This window comes from Tiliqua scincoides, chromosome 10 (genome assembly GCF_035046505.1).
Source record: "Tiliqua scincoides isolate rTilSci1 chromosome 10, rTilSci1.hap2, whole genome shotgun sequence".
In the NCBI taxonomy this organism is placed as follows: Eukaryota; Metazoa; Chordata; class Lepidosauria; order Squamata; family Scincidae; genus Tiliqua; species Tiliqua scincoides.
The window spans coordinates 17,830,945-17,845,687 of NC_089830.1; the positions used below are offsets into that span (position 1 = coordinate 17,830,945).

General features: G+C 48.1%; 1 protein-coding gene across 1 annotated transcript in view; it reads right to left on the minus strand.

Annotated features, from left to right (window-relative positions):
- Window positions 1-14,743, minus strand: part of SDC3 (syndecan 3) — a 108,001-nt gene that overhangs the window by 60,016 nt on the left and 33,242 nt on the right. The gene's annotated exons all lie outside the window — the stretch shown is intronic.

Here is a 14,743-nt window from a genome sequence, read left to right on the forward strand (position 1 = left end):
TGGTCTCCAGTGTTTACATACCGTTCGTTTAATTTCTGCTTTTGTGGCACTACTGTTTTCAAAACTCATCAACTCTGAGCTACCCTGAGAGGCTGCACAACCCCTGTGGCAGGTTGGGTATTTTAAAATATATACTGGAAAAAGGACTTCTTTTTTAAGTCCGTGACCAGTTCTGTCCTTCGCTCGTATCGAAAAGATGTATTCCATATGAGGCCTGCACTGTAATCATGATCCCTGGGGATGGTTTGGGGGGGGGGGAATCACTCCTAAGAGCCACTTACCATAGAAAGAGGATTTTAGGAGAGACAGGACTGGGTCAAAGATAGAAGCACTGATGTACACTAGCAGCGGCTGGAGGTAAAGCAATTTGTTGGTGGATCAATACCGTCTTCCTCTAATAGGAAGGATCATTCTTTCCCTTAGCAAGGGAAACTTCAGCTGAACACATGGGCCACAGAGAGAAGCCAAAACTAGAGTCAGACATTGTCTCATTTTGGCAGCCACTGGCCACAGTTCTCCACGGATGTACAGTGCCACCGTGCTAGGCTTTGGCATCTCTATGGTTAAAAGCCGCTAGCTCGGTGGCTGGGCACATGATCTGTCTGCAAAACCCAGAGATGGACTGCCAATTCGTGAGAAAAGTACTCAGCTAGACCAGTGTTTCTCAAGCTGGTGGTAGTTTCCACCAGTGGTACTGGAGGAAGTGCCTGGTGTGGGACCCCTGGACACCTGCAGCCCAGCAGCGAGACCAGGAACGTGACACAACAAACAGCAGTAAGAGGCCCCAAAGCATGCTATTCTGTGCTCAAAAAAGCCTCCCGTCCACCCTGAGCTGGTGTTTGTCATGTGGTGTTTGTCATGTCATGTACTGTTGTCATGTCATGGGCAGGAGGTCTGGTCTAGAGGGTAGAGCCTCCGTTTGCCTGAAGATAACATCCGCAGGTTGCCAGTTCGAGGCCACCGGCACCGTGCGACCTTGAAGCAGCTGACAAGCTGAGCCGAGTTATTCCATCTGCTCTGAGAGCGGGAGGATGGAGGCCAGAAAGTGAAACCAGATCAGAAAGAAACATCGGAATGTTGTGGTTCTTGAAAGACAGAACCTTCTTTCAATTGTAAAAATCCCTATAGGGATTTAAATAGCCTGCCTACGTAAACCGCCTTGAATAAAGTCTGAGGAGAAATCTGACAACCAAGAAAGGCGGTATATAAATACCTGTATTATTATTAATGTTATTATTGTTATTACATGTCATGTTGCATCTGGCCTCCCAACCCAGAAGTAACTAACGATGATGTCATCACCAGTTACTTCCGGTAACTTTACAGCCACCATTCCACACATTTGGAATGCGCTGAGAATGGTCCACAGGTGCGCCACCAAGAGTTTGGAGCACATGGGTTGAAAATCGGCTTCCAGGTTCTGCGGCAAAAGATGGAGAAGATGGCAACCTCACTGCACAGTAAAGCAGATACTCTGCAGGCAGATAGTCCCAGGCTGAATCCCTGGCATCTGTCGAGGATACCTAGTAATTGCCAGAGCTATAGTTGTAGTTTTGTCTCCACTGAGCAGGGGGTGGACTAGATGACCTCTAAGTTACCTAGAAACCCTAAAATTCTATTATCTCCAGGGTAGGGCTGAGAAAGACACTGGGCTGAAACTCTGTAGAGCCGCTGCCACTCTGGAGTTAACACTGAGATCAATGGATCAATAGACTGACACACAGCAGGCAGAGAGACACCTCCAACCTTGTGTCACTTCAAAGGAAGGGGCAGCCAAGCGACCTCTGGTGGGAAAAGGAAAAGAGCCAGGATGGTGTAGCGGTGGGGGAGCTGGAATCAGACCTGGGAGATCCAGGTTTAAATCCTTGCTCGGCCACGAAGCTTCCTGGGTGACCTGGGGCCAGTCACAATCTCTCAGCCTCACCTACCTCACAGGGTTGTCGTGAGGACAAAAGGAGGGGAGGAGCCACGTACACCACGCTGAGCTCCTTGGAGGAAGGGTGGTATAAAAATGCGAAGGATATATAAAAGAGGGGTATAGGATGTGTGGGTCTGCCCCTAATTTTATCCCAAAATGAGCAGGGAGAGGAACAGACTCCTAAGACTAAATGGAGCCCAGAGGTTCAGCAGTGCACGCACAAAAGGTTTGTCCTCTGTGGACAGCACACACCAGAATACGATTGAAACATTTCACTAATCGACAGGATCTTGTGACACCGACACTGCCTTCCCCCTTTCCCAAGACACTGAGACGCCCTGTGAAGGGGATGCTTGATTGCAGCTCTCCCGGCAACATGACGGCCTCAATTAGCCGTGTTCCAGTTACCAGTCAGGAGTGCTCTCCGCCAGCCAGCTCAGCAGGGGCAAAGCCCCAATGAGCTCCCGCCAACCGCCAGTGTTCACAAGCCATTTAAAGAGGCCTCGGCTTCACGCGGTCCTTGCCAACAGCAGCAGAGCATCACCCCGTTCTCAAGGCAACCGTTCCCATAGCAACCCATCGTACTTGGGCTGGAAAGCAGGATCCCAAGGAAGCGGAAGAGGAGGACAAAAAGGGAGTGGCAGGGATGCTCAGAAAGGGAACTCTGAAGAGGCTCAGGGATGCGAGGCAAGGAGCTTGTTCTCATTCCCCAATGGAAGCACTGCAAAGTGATGCTTCAGGACAGGGTGACCCATGAGTCTGCTTGCCCAAGTTTGGGTCCCCCACAGATCCCTTCTCCTTCTCCTCCTGCCACACCCCCAGTGTAACTTCTCCATCAGCGTTCTCTCTATGAGGCAGCATCCAAAATGCGGTCATTTTAATGCAAATTTTTTTATGAAAAAAAGCGTTTTAAAGCAAAAAAGGAATAAAAATTCAGACCTTTTCCAATCTAAAATGTAGTTTAAAAAGATTCAGTCTGAATTTTTTTTCATATTTGGACAGCTTTAGCTCTGATAAGTTTTTCTTTTAAAAAACAGCCCACTTTAAAACAAAATCTGAACTTTGGCAAGCATATAGTCTTTTAAAACTTTTTAAACTTATGCTCTTTTTATCTGACTTTTTATCTGACTACTGTTTTTATGGTATCTGTTAATGTGTTTTAATATGTTTTTATCTGTTTGTTAAATTATGTTTTAATCTGTTTTTAACATGTTGTAAGCCGCCCTGGGTCCCTTTAGAGAGAAGGGCGGGGTATAAATAAAGTTTATTATTATTAAAACTTCAAACAAGAATACCAGTCTTTTAGATGAGTGTACTGTGAGGCTTGAGGTTCCAAAAACGAGCCATAGATGGAATGCACACCCCACCCTGCAATGTAAATGAGTACCACTATCCCCATTTTGCAGCTGGGGAAGACTGAGGCTGAGAAGAAGGGGCTTGTCAAAAGCCACCTACTGAACCAGTGTCAAAAGGTGAGATCTGTACCAGGGACTTCCTAATTCAGAGCTCATACAGTGCGCTCCTCGGCATATCTCCTCAGAAGCAAGCCCCACATACATGTCATCTGGGTAGCCTTTAACTTCCATATTCTGTCTGGCTCAGCAATCTAATTAAAGATATTTATGGCCCTACCTGAGCAATCAGAAAATGTGGAGATTCACTGTCCACTTCACAGAACTCTGAGCCGCCCATTAAGTGCAATCAGACCTTGCGTCTAATTGGAGCATTTTTTGCTTGAACACCAATGGTCTAAAATCAGCCTGTCTATTTCCTCCCACCCCCCCTTTGGCAATTTAACTATCATCTGGACTGCAATCACTTCACCCTAGGCACAGAGCACCAAGGCCAGCCTGTGACCTCCTGGTGCTTGAGGCAGTGGGCCAAATGCTGTCCCTGCCCTTACTAAATGACGTGCCAAACTCTGTGGTCATCCCCTGTCAATCTGCTGCCTGAGGCAACTGCTTCAGTTGGCCTCATGGATGGGCCACCTCTACCAAAGCACCACCTTCTGCCCCCCACCAGGAGTCACATGGGTTTGCTCCCTCCCAATTTGCAAGATGCTCCAATTCTATTCCTATGTGCCATAAGACCAATCTCAGAACCAGAGCCTCTGGAATCCGGACAACTTTACTTAGTGACCATGTTGAGACATCCCAGAGAAACAGAGACATGAAACTTGTGCACATCTCTCTCTCTCTCTCTCTCTCCCCCCCCCCCATGCCTGCCAGCATGTCCGAGGTGAAAAAGCACCCAGGGTTTGATGGAGCGTCTAGCCAAAATGATGCACTCAGAGCACCTAAATTGGTCATCGATGTCTGCCTGCCCATTTGGGACGAGGCCTGGGTTATTCCTGCAGCAAGACAAATAGCAGATGCTGATGCAAATTAGATTTCCTTTCGGCTGGTGGTGGTGGTGGCTGGTCTCACAGGTTCTGAGGTTTCAGAGCTGGGTGCTGCCCAAGTCAAACAACAGAACATACTGGATTACTTTTTGAGAAGTGTTGGGACACTGCAGCTGGGGCAGAATGGCCCTGCCAAATTTTTTATGATGACTAACCACGTAGAGCAAGCCCCATTGCAGCCCTACGGTCTCCAGTTGCTTCTGAAGCATTTCCAAACCCAGTTCGCAACAGCTATGATCAAAGCCCTAAAATGTTTCGGTGGGATGGCTTTGAGGATCAGTCGTAAGGAAGCAATAGCAGGAGAGGGGCTTGCCTTTATTTCCTGCTTGTGAGCCCCCCAAAGACAACAGGTGGTCACTGTGGGAAACGGGATGCTGGACTAGCTGGGCCTTTGGCCAGATCTAGCAGGTCTTTTCTTATATTGATTTGATTAAGCCCATCCACCTGGGAGGACATCTATTCAAACGCAGGTTCAAGCTTGTCTGTCTTGTCAGGACAAACAAGAAAAAATATTTCTTCAGCTAGTGTGCAAATAGTCTGTGGGACTCTTGGCCACAGGATGGGGTGATGGATTCTGGCCTAGATGCCTTTGAAAGGGGATTGGGCAAATTTCTGGAGCAGAAGTCCATCACAGGTTTACAAGCCATGATGGGTATAATGTAACCTGTGGGTTCTAGAAGTAGGCTACCTCAAAATGCCAGGTGCAAGAGAATGGCAACAGCATGTAGGTCTCTTGTTGTCCTGTGCACTCCCTGAGACATCTGGTGGAGCACTGTGACATACAGGAAGCTAGACTAGATGGGCCTTCGGTCTGATCCAGTGGGGTTCTTCTTATATTCTTAAATATTTAAAGGACTGAAACATTCCAGCCCAAACCTCATTACTCTATTTCTTTACTCTAATTACTCTAATTCTTGACTGTAAGGGAGGGTTAACAGTGGAACAGATTGCCAAGGAAGATAGTGGGTTCTCCCTCACTGGAGATCTATCTTCAAGCAGAGGTCCGACAGGCACCTGCTGAAGATGCTATAGGAGGATTTATTGCTATGTGCAGGGGGTTGGACTAGATGACCTTGTGGTATCCTTCCAAATCTATTATCCTATGCAATATTTGTCCCCCTGAATGCTGTTTTTCTAACCAACCTTTGCTCATCTGCATGCTGTGCTTTACAGGTCATTTCCTGGTTCCCATGTATCTATTTAATAGGTCTGGATGCCACTTTGAGGACTATACTGAAAAGCTACATATATGTTTGATTGTACACAGTTTTATTTCTTTTGAGTTTCAAAGGAAGGGAATTCAACTGGAGGCACACCAGATGCTCCGTGCTTCACTCAGCTCTGCACACGCGCCACCCTGTCTCTGAGACCTCTTCCAGATTCACGAGTCCGGGAAAGGCAACATCTCAGCCAACAAGTCCTGGTAAATTTAGAGGGGGAGGAAAAAAAGCACCCAACTGGCGAGCAGCCAGGCAAACGACTGGGAGAAGCCAGGCAGTCAGCGAGACTGATAATGACTGTACCGCCAGCCCCCATGTAGGCCTCTCCCAGCTTCCTAATTGCTGCTTAGGAAGGAACTGAATTACTACTTTGAACCCAAAACAATTATCTTCAGATAAATGGGAAAGCAGGAGCTCCTTTCAGTTTCTGCAGCAAAAACAAAAACAACCAATTAAAGAGAGGCAGCCGGGTTATTGAGAATGGCAGAGAGATCAGGAGCTTCAGTTGGCACATGCTCCACAAAAAGATGATGAAGGAGAGGGACAAGTTCTGCAGTTCCTCAGAGGCAAAGCCCTAATTTATCCCCCTACAGTTACTTCGCCATCAACCACATCCACCCTGGCCACAAGTTCTAATCTCTCTAACCTTGACCGAACGCAAAAGCTACGTGCTCACCCATCTGGGACTTGAGGAAGCAGAGCTCTTGACATCACGGAAACTAAATTCCAGCTGCCAATTTGCTGGCCTCTGGTTTTGTGGCTGTGTGCCATGAGAGAAAAAGGGGGTAGGCTTAATCCCGCACATCGCTAGAATGAGTGGCAGGCAAAAGTCTAGGCATAGCTTACCTAGACCAGCCATTTTCAACCACTGTGCCGTGGCACACTGGTGTGACGCGAGTGGTCCACAGGTGTGCCACAGGAATTTGGGGGAAGGTCATTTATTAATAGGGTCAATGGGAGATGTGAGCCCCCACTGGCAGCATGGTGTGCCTTGTCAATTGTCAAAAACCTGGTGGTGTGCCTTGACCATTTTAGTGCCTTGTCAGTGTGCCGTGAGATGAAAAAGGTTGAAAATCACTGGCCTAGACAGTGGCGTCACTAGGGATGGTGTCACCTGATGTGGCAGGCCATTGTGTCACCCCCATGATGGACCTCCTCCCATGCAGTGGGTGGGACAACTACCGTCCCACTGGTTTTTTGGCTAAAACTTTTGATAGAATAGATATATTTCAACATGGTTTGTTTTACTGCATCCTGCATGAAACTGCACATCGAGTGATGTATAACACGATGGTATTATTTGAAAAATCAAGGTATTAAAAATTTTGGCCAACAGTGGTGTCATTTCCCCCACCCCTGTGCACATCACCAGGTGTGGCCTGCGCCCCCCACACTCTCCTAGCGACACCACTGCACCTAAACATGATTAACAGCCCAATCCTATGTGTGTCTACTCAGAAGTAAGTCCCATTAAAGTCAATGGGACTAATTCCCAGGAACGTGCAGATAGGACTGGACTGTTAGTGATTTTTTTTCTCCACAGCACAATGCCTTGGGTCATTTGTGGCCCAATCCTATTGACTAGTAGTGGCAGCAGAGCACATGCTCTGCCGGCGCAGTCCCAAAAGTGTCATAAAGTACTTTGCAGCAGTGTTACAAGTTGGCGCATGAGCGGGGAAGGGTAGAGTGTAACAGCCGTACCAGCCGATAACCACCGAACCGGGTGGGGAGGGGAGGAACAGGGCAGGGGGAGGGCCGCAACAGGATCGAGTCAGTCCTGAGAGGGGCTGGGCTTGGCCAGATTGCAGCACCAGCGCACTCCGTATCCTATCACAGGTCTGATCCCCTGACATGGATCAACGTGGACTTGCGCCAGCTATAGAGGTCTTGCAGGAACAATCCGACGAGTTCTGGCTGCTGGGGCTTACCCCAGGACAAAGGGACAAATACCCCCTTACTCTGAGGAGACCTTCAGCAGCTAAAATTTCCCCATGGGCTGCAGCGTCACCTGTGCCAACACTGTTGCATCAGAACATGGGAATTTAGTTAGGATTGGGCTGTGGCACTCCCACATGCGGGCAGTGTGGTGAATCTACTCTCTGCCATCTCAGGAATCATCCAGTGCTTGGACACTGTGATGATCATACTTGCAGGGCTTCTACCATGGAAAAATGACTGACGATGACAATAATGGCACTGCTCAGGCAGACTTCAGGAGTCTCTCCAAGCTATGTCTATAGCAAGCAAAGTGGGTGACCCTGCAGGGGTTTTCTAGATACTGCATCTCTGTGCTAGTCTATAGAGGGTTTCTTGCAGGGCCTAGTATCCAAGGCAGCCTTTCAGGAAGTAAGGCATGTGGAAGAGGTTGCAATGGAAAGCCAAACCATAGCTGGTCATGAGGTCACTGTCTGACGAACCATGGCCAAACCAGGATCCGAAACCTAGTCTGAAGCTAGTTAGCAAACCGGTTTGGGGGAAAGATCATGGGTTGTTCCATCCATACAGACTAACCATGGTTTGGAAGCACCTGATTAGGACAGCCTCTCACAGCGCTCAGAGAAAGCACAGAGCAGAGGAAGCACCAACCTTTAAACGCCACCGTTTGCTTTGATGCCACAGCTACGTAAGAACATAAGCCCATTGGATCAGGCCATAGGCCCTTCCTGTATCTCACAGCGGCCCATCAAAGAGGCCCAGTTAAGAGATTGAAACTCTAGTTAGCACAAACCAGGGCTTTTTCAGAAGAACGCCAACCAACTTCTTTTTTTCGGAGCTATTCTGCAGAGGATCCCAGCAGAGAGAGATTAATTAGCCTTGGCTCTCCACTCAATGATGCAGACAGGACGCTTCTTCTAAAAGAGACTGATGCATCTCAGAGTGCATAAACATAAAGCATTACTAACAGATGCTATAGTTCCATGCTAAACAGCGTGTTCTCTCTTGCTCTTTCATTCTCTCTCACACATACACGCAGAGGACAAGTGATGGAGAGGACAAAGACCCTCCCCTGCTAAATTTTCAGCCAGATTCAGGACTGTGGCCATGAGAGGGGGGCCCAAGGGCTGTCCTTTCAGTCTCTTTTCTTGAATTGCTCACGTTTCATTTAAGGGAGGAGAATATCACGGAGACGCAGGCAAGCAGAGTTCTACCCAGTTGCTCACTAGGAAGCCACCCTTCTTCTGCCTTCCAGGCATTGAGCATAGAAAATGACAGCAGCACATTGAGATAATTGACAAGCACCGGGCACCGATTAGCCAACTTCACAACATTAAACGTGATGTTACTGAGAAGTAATGCGATTCTTTTTATTTAAAAACCTTCAAACCTAGTGGATTTGTGCTATTTATACTCTGGGTTGGTCTTTATTGATCCATCCCAACTAGAGTCCTTTAGAGCCCCATCCAGGACAGATCCAAGACCTCCTAACGCCTGAGGCAGCATGCCAAATGTTGCCCCTTACCCAATTATGTGCCGGCCTACGCTCCTCCCACACTCTAACGTTGTAGCTCAGCACTCTCTTCCCTTCCACTTTTCCTCTTCCACTCTGTCCCCTCTTCCTTTTCCCATCCAGGAAATAGGGGAAGCAGTGGAGACAAGGAGGCAGGCAGGAATGAACTCTCCCCACCAAAGTGCTGCCTGAGGCAACCACTTCAATTGGCCTCACGGATGGGCCATTCCTGGTTCAGGGCAACTCAGCAGAGAGTATGGAGCTTAGCTGGACTAGGTCTCAGCGTCCTGTCTGCCAACATGGGAAAACACAGGCACTGGGAAACTGAAAGGCTCATCCTGGTGGGTCCCCTCCATCCCTGTTTCATGTCTCCCATGCCAAGCAACATACTCTGTAAAAGGGTTTGGGATGGATTCATGGAGAAAAGATCTATTAAGAACTCTTAGTCCTGATGGTCATATGGAACCTCTAGATTCAGAGGTGGAATACTACTGATGGGGAGTAAGGCAAAGTCATAGTTTCATGCCCTGTTAATGGTCTTCCTCGAAGCACCCCAGAAAGGTGGCCACTGCAGGTAACAGAATGCTGGATTTGACCTTGATCCTTTAACCCAGGGGTGTTCAAAGTTTTTGGCAGGAGAGCCACATGGTCTCTGTGTCGGGTCCGGGGGGGGGAGGGAAGAACTAATTTACATTTAAAATTAGAATAAATTTACATAAGTTTACATAAATGAATATAATAGATGGAATTTATATGAATGAATGAAGGTCTTACCGTAGCTCAAGGCCTATAAAAGGCCTTGCACAAAGCAAGGCTGGCCTTTCCTTTGCTGCTGCTACTGCATCACAGATGTGAAACAACAAGCAGTGGAGGGAACCCTCCTCCACAGCTCACGTGAGACGTCAAACAGTTGCCCTCACACTGAGAGCAGTTGTGTCAGGCCAGTATGGGCTCCGACAAATCTCCAGAGGCTCATTGGAGACTGGGGGCTCCCTGAGGGCCGCATTGAGAGGCCTTGAGGGCCGCAAGTGGCCCCAGGGCCGGGGTTTGGGCACCCCTGCTTTAACCTGATCCAGCAGCATCTCTGTGTTCCTATTTATGCTTCAGCTCTGTAGCTGCTGCCCTGAAGTCCTGCCCATCTATGGAAGGCATACTAGAGCTTACTCTTCTCACAAATATCATTTTAACCTCCACATCCCAGAGGCTCCTGCACTACCAATTTATTAAAAAAAAAGAAGGAAGGTGCATCTGTTTGACAATACACTAATCAGCCAGGATGGCATAAATGTTCAGAAGTTGGTCTTAGACCTGGAAGACCATGGTTCAAATCCCCGCTCAGCCATGAAGCTTCCTAGATAACCTTAGGTCAGTCACTCTCTCTCTCTTTCAGCCTCACCTCCCTCGCAGGGTTGTTTGGGACTAAAAAAGGGATTATGTATACCAGGGGTCTTCAATTCTTTTCAGGCCACAACCGCCAAAAATAAAGTATGAAGCTGGGGATCCACCACTGATCCAGGGACCCGATACACCCACCACCCCCTGCTATCACCCACTTCATTTCTCCCTACCTCTGTGACTTTGTGCAGGGTAACAGTTGCTGCAGCTACTTGGAAGCTAAGCAGGGTCAGGCCTGCTTAGTACTTGGATGGGAGACCGCCAGGGAATACTGGGTGCTGTAGGCTTCTACCATAGTCTTTCGAGACTGAAGGTTGCTAACCATTGTGACTTCACAACACAGAGCAGCCAGAGCTGGGGCATCCTTAGGAGCTGCAGGACAAGATAGCAAGAAGAGGCTGTGCAGGATTATATCAAGAACTGAGTTTTAATAAGGCAGGACCATTACTGGATTGGATCGAAGACCTCTCTTGCACAGGCTTTGAAAGATTGCCCCATTGGGGTCATGACCCACAGGCTGAAGAACACTGGCGCACACCACCCTAAACTCCTTGGAGGAAGAGTGGCATAAAAAATGGGGAAAATAAAATCTACCGAAGGCATGAAGGCTTTTCCAAGAGGCAAAGAGCAGAAGGTCCAGAGAACCTGGAGGTGAAGCCATGCCACAGAGACTCTAGCCCAGGGAACAGAGCAACCGAGCGTGAGTCGGACACGGGGCTCTGCAGCTAGAAGCTGCAAGTCCTCAGTAATTGGGCCTCTACTGTGGTTGGGAAGTGCCACGAGCCGTTAGCAGTAATCCCTTTGACGGATTCTCCAGGGAACTGGCTGCAGATGCTCCACTAACCCAATTTCTGTAACTCTAATACAGAGGCAGGAATAAAAATACACCCATTGCCCGAAACCAGCGACATCCTGATCTGCTCTGCTCCAAGGGTTAACCATCAGCAGAGCTGGAAATGGATGGAACGTTCCACCTTCCCAATTTGCATAATATACAGTACATTATCAAGTTGGGCTGCTGAGGCTTTGCTTGGTAAACACTAGCCAGGATGGCTTCTCCCGTTCTAAACCTCAGATCCGTCACACCTTCACGCACAGAAGAAGTGGGGGGGGAGGGGATACCTACAAGGGCCTCTGCCCTGTTGCTATTCACGGTGTGTCTGGGATGACTGCGGCTCGGCCTCCAAGACAATTATGTCAGGCGAGGCCAAAGTCCTTCCTTGCGCTTCCATTAAGCGACGACGCTGGGCAAACGAGCATTACGTAACTGCGGCCACCCCACTGTTCTCTGAACGCATTGCCTAGTCCTCGTGGGGCTCCTTGCCAGTGTAATCATATGTTGGCAGCACTCAGGCTTTATCCTAACTTCTGATTATCCAAATGTGCTGAAGCTCCCGGGCTATTTGCGTAAATGAGGTCATGGTGGATATTGACTATAGATTGAAACAAACCTCCAGATTTTTCCGAACGGGTAACCACAATTTCATATTTTGAACCGTAAATTATTATTCTCTCTTTTTCCCCCCCACTAATTCATTAATTTGCTATTCATCGGCGTTCAGGAATTTAAGGAGAACCCAGTGGGATGGGCCCTCATCCAGTCCAAGATTTTGTCTCCCTTTTGTCTTTGGGAAGCCTTCAAGCAGGGCCCAAAAACACATGCCCTTCCCATAATACTTGTCCCTTGGTGCTCAGAGGCACACCCAGCTAAATCTGGAAGTTCCATTGAACTACCGCATCCAACAGCCAGTGGTAGAGCAAACCTCCGTGAAGTTTGTGTTGGCTCATTTTAAAGCCATCAGAGCCAGTGGCCATTACCACAAATCCCAAATGGTGATGGTGTGATGTGTGTATCAACGGCCCTTTCTCCAGCCTACCTCTGAAAACCAGTTGCAGGGGGAATCAACGGTGGGAGAGAAGCAGGCCTTTAGTCTTCTGCTTTTCAGTTTCCCAGAGGCAGCTGGTTGACCACAATGGAAGGCTGGATGTTGGACTAGATTAGCTTTGGGCCTGATCCAGCAGGGCTCTTTCTGCAATCAATCATTAACTTTATTTTTAATGTAAAGTTACCTCCTGATTTTAGAAATGGGCTATGTCAGAATGCCAGATGCAAGGGAGGGCACCAGGATGAGGTCTCTTGTTATCTGGTGTGCTCCCTGGGGCATTTGGTGGGCCACTGTGAGATACAGGAAGCTGGACTAGATGGGCCTATGGCCTGATCCAGTGGGGCTGTTCTTATGTTCTTTTCACTTTTTATACTGTCCTTCTTCCAAGGAGCTCAGGGTGGTGTGCATGATTCCTCCCCTTCTGTCCTCACAAAAAATTCTATGAGGCTGAAAGGTCACCCAGGAAGCTTTGTGACTGAATGGGTATTTGAACTTGGATCTTCCAGGCCTAAGACCAAGTACCAAACCAGGACACTATCCTGGCTCTTGTTTTTAACAGATGGGCCTAGCAGTGTAATTGACTAAATATTTAAGTCCCTATCTCTGACCACACTGCCAATCCATTTCATGTGGTGACCCCAACTTCTAGTGCAATGACAGATTCACAGAGTTGGAAGGAACCAACAAGATCGAGTCCAAAGAAAGAGGAACAAAAACATATGTATCCACATTCTCCCCACCACTTTATCAAACACGATCACATTTCACTTACTTAGGCTACAAACCTATGCATACTTATTTGGGTTGAGCCCCACTGAACATAATGGGACTTACTTCTGAGTAAACACATATAGGGGAAATTATGCATTTTCCACCTTCTGCATCCTTCTGGAAAAAACCATAAAGGGCCCTCTTTATACTGACTCAGGGAGCTGGTCCTTCTAGCTCATTCCATGGCTGGTGGAAGCTCTGCAGGATCCTCTTCAGCCCCTCCCACTTGTAATGGTGAGAATCGAACCCAGGACTCTCTGCATGTAATGCATGAGCTTCATCACCAAGAACTGGTTCCTCCCATCAAGGTTCTAACAGGAAATCCCATAGTTCCCTTGCAGGAAACTTAGGGGAGTTTTTAGAGTTCACACACCTCTTTCTCTGCTCCAGTGGTTCCCAAACTTTTTAGTGCCGGGACCCACTTTTTTAAATGACACTGTATCACGACTCACGTAGGTTTGCCAGACTTTACAAAAGTAGATCTAGAAAGAAATTATTTATTTATTTACAAGTAATACTAACCCAAAAGAAGATACTCAGACATTTATCTCCCTGTATTTACACATGCTTGCAAACTGCAGGAGCTCAGTTGGAAAGGAGCAGAGCTCTTTGCATAGCTTTGCTGCTCTGGGACCCACGGTTTGGGAACCAGACCCAGACCCACGGTTTGGGATGTGCGGTTTGGGAACCACTGCTCTACTCCAATGAATCAGACTCTCAACATCTCACACATGGAGTCCCTCGACCCAGCACAGCTTCCCCCTCTGTTCTTTTCAACAAAGCAGGCAGATCCAATGTGCATTTTTTAGCCCCACGCTTGCACTTTCTCCATAACAACAAACAGTGACACTGTGGCATGGATCTGAACGTGGCATTTTGAACAGCCAAGAAGCAGCCGAAAGGAGCCAAGAGGGTTAATTTCCACTGTGCTCAGATCGCTACATTTCCAGAACCCGATGGCAGGTTATCAAACTGCCACGGAGTAGAAGGAGCCTATTCAACTCTCTTGCCGTCTCGCTCATATTTTCTATTGCAATCCCATGCCAAACCAACATATGATATGCATTACTTTTAATTGTGTCTTGCTTTGGTTAGGAGCAGACCTTTGAAATCCAACACCGGGCAACCCGCACTGCTGTTGCCAAATCCACCTCTCTCCATCTCTCCCTCCCACCCCGCCCTCTGTTCCGTCTGTCCAGATTAATCTTTATTGAATGAAATTGGAGCAGGCTTCCTGTTGCGATCTCATTACAGTCGCAGGGCAGACATCCCTTGCAGCCCCATTAGGAGGCTACGGAAGTCACTAACACACCCCCAATTACCTGCAGGCTGTCAAGTGTTTATTGGCACAGTTGAACACTGCAGCGACACCACACCGGAGAACAGGAGGGGTGCAACTGGGATTCTGATTGCTGACGTGGTCGAGAAAAGGGGGCAATCATTTGAAGCGGCAGTTAGAAAAGACCCCAAAGGTCACCCTGCAAAATCAGCAGTGGAGGGGGGGGGGAGTAGCATTGCTGGCCCAGCGAGACCCGCTGCCCCAGATTAACCTATGCACAATGTGCCACACGAACAAAAAAAACTGTTGTTGCTAATACTAAACTCCACAATCCTAATGTACCCTAATGGTTAAGAGCTAAGAATCAGAACTTCCCTGGTTTGGATTTCATCTCAAGAGGTTGCCTTAGGGAAGCCACTCCCTTT